The sequence below is a fragment of the Oratosquilla oratoria genome, chromosome 17 (assembly GCF_046742065.1).
Source record: "Oratosquilla oratoria isolate Oo_2021 chromosome 17, ASM4674206v1, whole genome shotgun sequence".
NCBI lineage: Eukaryota > Metazoa > Arthropoda > Malacostraca > Stomatopoda > Squillidae > Oratosquilla > Oratosquilla oratoria.
Genome location: NC_134793.1, coordinates 1,587,003 through 1,596,527, shown reverse-complemented (window position 1 = coordinate 1,596,527; position 9,525 = coordinate 1,587,003).

Genomic DNA, 9,525 nt, shown 5'->3' with positions numbered 1-9,525 from the left:
CTCGTTTATTTTTTTTCTTGGCTTTTAGTCTTTTTTTTTCTCTTCCTCTCTTTCCTCTTTATTCATCTCTCTTTTTATCCATACCTGTTTATATAGATCACTTTTTGCTAGTTTCCCTGTTTGTGCTAAAATATTCTCTGCTGTCGTTTGTGACCTGAATTTAACCTTAATTAGTCTGGCCTTATCTGTATTGTATTTCACTATTCTATATATTTCTTCAATTTCTTTCCCTGTTTCTTGTTCATCCTCTTGAACTACTTCTAATACCTTCTTTACTTTTTCCTTTTCCTCTTTTACTTTTATAGTCCTATTTGGATTATGCTTCTCTTCCATCCCTATAATTATAAATTTCTTTTTCTCCGCTAAATGTCTTACTATATTCTCCTTCTCCCTCATCACTTTGATGACTGTGTCCTTAGTTTGTTCTTTCATCTGTTGGTTTACTATATATCTAAATTAAATTTTGTTGTTCTCTTTGACTTTTCTCCAAACCTGTACCTCTTTTGCTATGGAGTCTTTATTCTCTTTATCATTATACTTTAATTCCTCATTCTCATCCTTTACTTCTTTTAACTGTCTTTTTAATTCTTCTATTTCTTTATTTAGGTTTTGGTTCTCCTTCTTTAGTTCTTCCAATTTATCAACTCTTTGTGTAATCCGTGTAAGTTGACTGAACCTAACCTCCCACTGTTTGTTCATGTTCTCTAGTTTTTCCTCTAGACTTGCTAATCGGGGGAGGTTGTCATCTCCTCCCTCATAAAATCCATGGAAATAATTATCTTCACCCTCCATTGCACTGCTCTTATCTATATTTCTATCTTTTTAATTTTTACTGTCTTCGACTTCCCCTCTATCGTCTGCGCACCTCTTGTTGACATTCCTTCTGACTTCCATTTTCCTCAGTAATCCCTCCCTTTTTCCTTTTTCTTCACCTTCCCACTACACCACGAGCTTCCCCTTCCCTACTAATACAACAAAGTTACTCCCTCGTCGTTGAGATTCACGAAATTTGAAGTTTTCCTGGAGTTCCAAACTTCGCTGTCACTTCGACTGTCGTGTGTGTGTGTGTGTGTGTGTGTGTGTGTGTGTGTGTGTGTGTGTGTGTGTGTGTGTGTGTGTGTGTGTGTGTGTGTGTGTGTGTGTGTGTGTGTGTGTGTGTGTGTGTGTGTGTGTGCCTACAGTATATGCGTGCATATTTTCATATGTGCATGTTTGTACACGTATTTACATGCATACGTGTATGCAGGTATAACTGTATACTTGTATACGAGTATATGTGTATGCGAATATAAGTTTATGCGTTTAGCGTACCACATACATTTACACTATATATGTATAGGTATATTCGTTGAAACGCGTATACGGTTAAATAGCCTTAAAATCGTCCCTGTACAAGGTTATGTATATACGTGTATAACTGACTGTATGAGGACGGAGCCTTTATTTGTACGACGTTTCGCTTATAACATCTTTTTCCAGTACAAGTTGAGATACAAATGCGTGAGATTTAATAAGGGGAAAGGAGGGAACGGGGAGAGAAAAAGGGGGGGGAAGGTGGGGGAGGAGGAGGAGGAGGAGGAGGAGGAGGAGGAGGGTGGGGGGATGGACACTGGGAAAGGATGAGAATGCCGGCCCAAACGTCCGTGAGCGAAATGTCCACAAAGGGTGGTTTAAGTTTTTAATATTTTGCTGGCCATGGGTATTAGGGGAATAATGTGAGGAGATATGTTAAACATGCCCCTGTTTTGTTCAATAGTGTTCGTTCCTTGAATGATTGCTGCTTCTAAACACTTCCTGCGGATTTTGTCTGGTTCCCGCATCAGCAGCTCTGCATTCTTCCAGTCCATAAGATGGTTTTCCTTGTTTCTATGTGTCACACATGCATTGGTGGTGACATCATGCCTGACGTCGTAACGGTGTTCACGTATTCGTGTATTCAGGTCACGTGACGTTTCTCCGATGTAAACTTTATCACATCCTGAACACGGAATACGATAAACACCGGCTTTGGTGCTCGGTGTCTGATTGTTGTGTGTTTCCGTCTTCGTGATGTCTTTTATTGTTCTGCTTGTCTGACACACTATTTCCAAGTTGGTGGTTCTTAAAAGACGTGTCAGGTTGGTGGCAATGTCGCCGGTTGGCAACACGAGACGTCTAGTTGTGCTGTCCTGCTGCCTACGGCTTTCCCGAATCTTAGCGGCCTGCTGTTTGCAATTATCTAAAAGAAACTCTGGAAATTTTAGTGTTAAAAAGGTCTCTTTAATAAACCTGCACTCTTCTTCTAAGTATTTTGCACTACATATCCTAAATGCCCTAAGGAAAAAACCTATTACTACTCCTCTCTTGGTCCTTATATCATGGTGGGAGTAGAAATGAATTAAATCATTTTTGTTGGTAGGCTTTCTATACACTTTGAATTCAAATTGGTTACCGTACTTAAAGATGTGTGTGTCCAGGAAAGGAAGAGAATCGTGGATTTCTTCCTCTAGGGAAAACTGAATGGTGGGCTCCACTTCGTTTAAGGCCGTCTGCAAGCGCTGAAGATTGAAACGCCTGGGTGTGATGAGTAAGATATCGTCCACATATCGCAGCCAGGTCACATGCTCGGGAACGATGTTGGCAAAGGGTCCTGTTTCTAGAAATTCCATGAATAAATTAGCCAGGACTGCACTTAATGGAGAGCCCATGGCCATGCCAAATTTCTGGTGGAAGAAACTGTCCTGGAATTTAAAATAATTAAATTCAACACAAAGTTTGATCAAATCGACAAAATGGTTGGGGGGCAGGGGGAAGTCGATTTTCTCCTTCTCGATTCTATCACTAAGGAGCTGTATTACCTTATCCGAAGGGACACATGTGAAGAGACTTTTCACGTCCAGGCTGGCCAACTTCTTGTTTCTGGCGGAGATATCTCGGATTCTGTCTAGTAGGTCCCCTGAGTGTCTGAGATGAGCTCCACTGATGGTTCCCAGGAGGGGGGACAGATGTCTGGCCAACGTACCTGCTAATCTGTGGGGAGCACTCCCTAGGCGTTTCAATCTTCAGCGCTTGCAGACGGCCTTAAACGAAGTGGAGCCCACCATTCAGTTTTCCCTAGAGGAAGAAATCCACGATTCTCTTCCTTTCCTGGACACACACATCTTTAAGTACGGTAACCAATTTGAATTCAAAGTGTATAGAAAGCCTACCAACAAAAATGATTTAATTCATTTCTACTCCCACCATGATATAAGGACCAAGAGAGGAGTAGTAATAGGTTTTTTCCTTAGGGCATTTAGGATATGTAGTGCAAAATACTTAGAAGAAGAGTGCAGGTTTATTAAAGAGACCTTTTTAACACTAAAATTTCCAGAGTTTCTTTTAGATAATTGCAAACAGCAGGCCGCTAAGATTCGGGAAAGCCGTAGGCAGCAGGACAGCACAACTAGACGTCTCGTGTTGCCAACCGGCGACATTGCCACCAACCTGACACGTCTTTTAAGAACCACCAACTTGGAAATAGTGTGTCAGACAAGCAGAACAATAAAAGACATCACGAAGACGGAAACACACAACAATCAGACACCGAGCACCAAAGCCGGTGTTTATCGTATTCCGTGTTCAGGATGTGATAAAGTTTACATCGGAGAAACGTCACGTGACCTGAATACACGAATACGTGAACACCGTTACGACGTCAGGCATGATGTCACCACCAATGCATGTGTGACACATAGAAACAAGGAAAACCATCTTATGGACTGGAAGAATGCAGAGCTGCTGATGCGGGAACCAGACAAAATCCGCAGGAAGTGTTTAGAAGCAGCAATCATTCAAGGAACGAACACTATTGAACAAAACAGGGGCATGTTTAACATATCTCCTCACATTATTCCCCTAATACCCATGGCCAGCAAAATATTAAATACTTAAACCACCCTTTGTGGACATTTCGCTCACGGACGTTTGGGCCGGCATTCTCATCCTTTCCCAGTGTCCATCCCCCCACCCTCCTCCTCCTCCTCCTCCTCCTCCTCCTCCTCCTTCCCCCCCCCTTTTTCTCTCCCCGTTCCCTCCTTTCCCCTTATTTAATCTCAAGCATTTGTATCTCAACTTGTACTTGAAAAAGCTGTAATAAGCGAAACGTCGTACAAATAAAGGCTCCGTCCTCATATGGTGTTTATCTAGTCAATCTTGTCGGCAGACTGCCACTTTTAAGCAAGTGTATAACTATGTACACATGTATACCTTTTATATGGGTACAGGTGTGTATACCTGCATACGTGCATACGTGTATGCGTATATGCACATATACATAAGGTATACAAGTACGTTAGCAAAACAAATAAATAGTAGAGGTTAAGATTATCAACATTCTTTTCTGAGTAAACATTCTCCATTCGTAAGAGAATCCTGCTTGGTCCTGGTGTGTAGGGATGTCTCTAAAAGTTAATAAGTAATTGACCAAATAAATCCTAGGCAGTCAATACCCCATACGGGGAGAGAGAGAGAGAGAGAGAGAGAAGGAGACAGAATTCAGAGAACAAATCTGCAAGACAGATCACATAGACGATTTTAACTGGTGACGATCTGCATGACTGGAGAAGCTCTCTCTCTCTCTCTCTCTCTCTCTCTCTCTCTCTCTCTCTCTCTCTCTCTCTCTCTCTATCTTCTCTCTCTCTCTATCTTTCTCTCTCTCTCTCTCTCTCTCTCTCTCTCTCTCTCTCTCTCTCTCTCTCTCTCTCTCTCTCTCTCTCTCTCTCTCTCTCTCTCTCTCTCTCTCTCATTCTCCCTCTCTCTCTCCCTCTATCTTATTATTCTATACAACTGCTAGAATGCTAATCTCTAATATTCGAAGCACATCCAACCAATTCTAGTTGGCCAGCTACTGAGGTGGAAAACTGACCCTAGGTAACACCTACCTTCGGTCAAAGACGTCACCTGTACCTTATATGCTCCGACAGCCAGGTCAGGCGGAAGTCATCTGTAGCCGTTTGGGGTCGAATCGAGGCCTATTCATTCACGAGCCGATATCGAAGCTCAACAACCTATAATAATAATTAATCGGTAGAACTGTTGGACAAATTGAAACCTCGCCAACCTTTTCAGTCGCTTGTGTGCGGGTGGGACTTTTCTTTTTATTCTGGTTGCCGTCAGGCTATTTTATTCATCTCTGTGGCACATCATCGATAGTGGGAGATAGGTCTAACCCCATATATGTACAGAGAATTCGACTGAATGAAACAGCTTGGAGGCAGCCACAATAAACGTAAAATATATTCATGGTAATAAAGGAGTTCCTAATCGCAACTTGTGCGGACGTTTGGGCCTACGACATAAACCTACCTCAGGAATTGGTGGTGTTTTATGTCGTGGGGGGCCAATTCCTAAAGTGGTTTTATGTCCTAGGTCCAAACGTCCGCACAAGTGGCGGTTGACGAATGTAGCATTAAGAGACCCTCAGATGTACATTAAAAAAAGTGGCTAGTCAAAGTCATTTTACTAATTTTTAATTGGCCAAATGTTGGACAGTTAGAGAACATATTCCTGATATTTCCTGTTACTACCATTCTGATGGCTTCCAACTGAATTATTAAATAATTAAATTCTTGGCATTTTGTACCCTCTCTAACAGCAATACACCTTGTGCAGTGGAAGATGAAACATTTTCAGTAATATCTTGGCTTTCCTTGTGTAACAGGCTTGTAGGAAAGAGAGTAGAAAGAGGGGTAGAAGACGCGTTTTAGATATAAAGTTGAAGATCACTGGACTAAGGAAATCACTACGTGATAGACTCTTAGAGCACGCTGTATAAGAATTATCGGATAAAAGACACAGAAGAAAACTACTTCAATTTCATTCTCTTAGACAGAAGATTATAACTAAAAGAAGTGAGTCGCCATATCCATAAGTGAGAACAACAAGGGCGATTACAGCGGTGACAGTGGCGACAAGAGGTTACAGTGGTAAGAGAGGTGACAGGACTATCAGTGACAAAGAGTTGACAGTGGGGCAACAGAGAGATAACAGTGGGCCCTGTCACCTCTCTTTCCACTGTAATCTCTTGTCGCCACTGTTAGTCCTGTAATCGCCCTTGTGGTCCTCACTTATGGATATGGCGACTTATTATTTTAGTTATAATCCTCTGTTTAGGAGAATAAAATTGAAGGAATTTTCTTCTGTATCTTTCTTCAGTTCATCCTTAAATTGCGTGCTCGCCACTGTTAGTCCTGTAATCGCCCTTGTGGTCCTCACTCATGGATATAGTGACTCACTTCTCTTAGTTATAATCCTCTGTTTAGAAGAATGAAACTGAAGGAACTTTATTTTGTATCTTTCTTCAGTTAATCCTTATACTACATGCTCCAAGTGTCTATCACGGAATCCCCCGAGAGCACGTATGCAAGATCCTATTCGAGCTTTGTAGTGACGTAATTATTTCCTTAGTCCAGATCTTTAACTTTATATCTAAGACCCGTCTTCTACCCATCTTTCTGCCCTCTTTCCTACCAGCCTTTTACACTGTCTATGTAACCCACTGTCACCGCTGTAATCGCCCTTGTGTTCCTCACCTATGGATATGACAACTCACTTCTTTTTGTTGGTAGGCCCTGGTGTTCTATTTTTTCCAAGGCTGAAAATGTCCTTCAGGATTGCTGCAACCTTGAAGTGATGGAAAGATGAGCTTGATTCAGAATTACTCACATTTTCTATTCTCCCCGACGACATGCAAGAAACTTTCGTCTTCAGGGCTGTCGCAAGCTCCTTGACGAAGGCGAGGGAGGTGGTTTCTGAAATTTTAATCCAGGGGAAATTTCCTGAAGGAGGTACAATCCAAAACGTTTCTTCACTTCGCAATGGTTTCAGATTCATTAGGTTTTTTTTTTTTTTTTTGTGAGGTGCTTCTTACGTCGATGGTCTTCAATGTTGCCACGGGAAGAAAAATGGTGAAAAGTTCAGACAACTGTCAACACTTTTCTTTTCCAAGCGACCCCATCATGGCTCGCCGGGGGTGTCTCAAGAATTGGACGACGTCAATGACCTCCACGAGCACGATAGGTCATCCTGGAACAAGAGTGAGGAGGAGAGCAAAACACATGGCTCCAGAGCCTCCAAGTCCATCATCAGAAACGCCCAAGTGTGCGGCAGTGACGCAGGTTGCTGGAAGCTGTGGCAAGGAGCCACAGGGCAACAAACCCAGGAACTTGCAACCGCCGACACATGTGCCGAAGATGAGGCAATGATGGTCCTACTCCTGTCCACTGACCTGGCAGGTGTCACAACGACGTGCACAGTAGGCTTCTACCGTACACTAGCCGCTCCGTTTCTGAGCGGCTTCGTCTTCTTCATGAGAGCCTTGAGACCTCCCAAGGCCCTCCGCAGGGATCCTTCGCCTGCAACAGAACGATGTCCCATGTCGCCAGCGGCTGGCTCAAGAGAACCAGGACCCCGGAGCATGTCTCCATCGAAGACGGTCCTCGCCCTGCACCAGGAGGACGCTGATGGTGACCAGATGCAGAGAAGGAGAGCTCGAACTAGGTGGTCCTCCCAGGAGCTCATTTCAGTGGCACTCTGCAGCACTTTCGAAGAGCGACATGGGAGAGGATCATTTTATGCTAGTAAACAAACATCTCCCCAGATAAAGTTATATTCATACAACCATAACACCCATCTATACACACACGCACGCTCACACATACAGTATATATCTATCTATCTATCTATCTATCTATATATATATACATATATATGTATATATATATATATATGTAAGTGTGTGTGTGTGTGTGTGTGTGTGTGTGTGTGTGTGTGTGTGTGTGTGTGTGTGTGTGTGTGTGTGTGTGTGTCTGTGTGTGTGTGTGTGTATGTGTGTGTGTGTGTGTGTGTGTGTGTGTGTGTGTGTGTGTGTGTGTGTGTGTGTGTGTGTGTGTGTGTGTGTGTGTGTGTGTGTGCCTACAGTGTATGAGTGTATATTTTCATACGTGCATATTAATACAAATATATATATGTATAAATGTATACAAATATAAACTATACTCGTATATGAGTATATGGGCATGCGAATATAATTTTATACATTGAGCATACATCATACATGTACACTGTATACATGTATAGGTGTATCCGTGGAAAAAACGTATACGTGTATACGAATATACGTGTATACATGTATTCCTGTATTGGTATATACATGTACAGGGCCTTTGCTATGAATTGCGGGGCCCAATTAGAAATTTGATAACGGAGCCTGTACTTTATAAAAGTTCGAAATTTGTATTTTATTTTCGTGTAGTGTAAATAGCCTATAGCCTATTTTGACCTTGATAATAATAAGAAAATATTCTTCAGCTCTGGAATATATCTATCTTACTGGTTCTAATGAATACAAAACAAAATTTTTGGCTACAGAGACATAAGATGCTGATAGCCAATAGTCTAATCGAAAAAAATATTTCCTGAATATATTTATCTGAGATATTACGATCAATTAAGGGCAACAAATTTCTCGAGTTCACTGGCAAATCCTTCAGTTTATAAGGCCTACAGTATTATTACTTACTAGTTTAGACGAAGGCCTGTCACAATGGTCTCTGTTTAAGGCCTTTGGGGCTCAAACAATTCCGCATGAAACCGCCTTGAGGCGCGTGGCCCAATTTGACCAAATCGGTCAAATAGACTCAAAATCGTCCGTGTACAAAGTTATGTATATATGTGTGTACATATATACATGTATATTTGTATAAGTGTGTATACCTGCATACACATATATATGAGGTATTTAAGTACATTAGCAAAACAATTGGATAGCAGAGGTTAAAAATGATCGACATTCTTCTCTAAGTAAAGATTATTCTCCAATCTGGAGATGCCTTTTCTCTCTCTCTCTCTCTCTCTCTCTCTCTCTCTCTCTCTCTCTCTCTCTCTCTCTCTCTCTCTCTCTCTCTCTCTCTCTCTCTCTCTCTCTCTCTCTCTCTCTCTCTCTCTCTCTCTCTCTCTCTCTCTCTCTCTCTCTCTCTCTCTCTCTCTCTATCTATCTATCTATCTATCTATCTCTCTCTCTCTCTCTCCGTATAAGGTATTGACTGCCTAAAATTTAAATAGCCAAGGAATTACTGACTGTTAGAGACATCCCTACATAGCAGAACCACGCAGCATTCTTTTGCGAATGGAGAATGATCTTTATTTAGAAAAGAATGTTGATCATTTTTAAACTCTACCATTCATTTGTACAGGGACGATTTTGAGTATTTGACCGATTTGGTCAAATTGGGCCACGCGCCTCAAGCCGGTTCCATGCGGAATTGTTTGAGCCCCAAATACCTTAAACAGAAACCATTATGACAGGCCTTCGTCTAAAATAGTAAGTAAATAATACTGTAGGCTTTATAAATTGAAGGAATTGCCAATGAACTCGAGAAATTGTTGCCCTTAATTGATCGTATTATATCAGCGAATTATAGGCTATTTAGGAAATATATATTTTTTTTCGATTGTCGGCCTCCTTTGTCTCTAGCAAAAAAAAAAAAAAAAAAAAAAAAAAAAAAT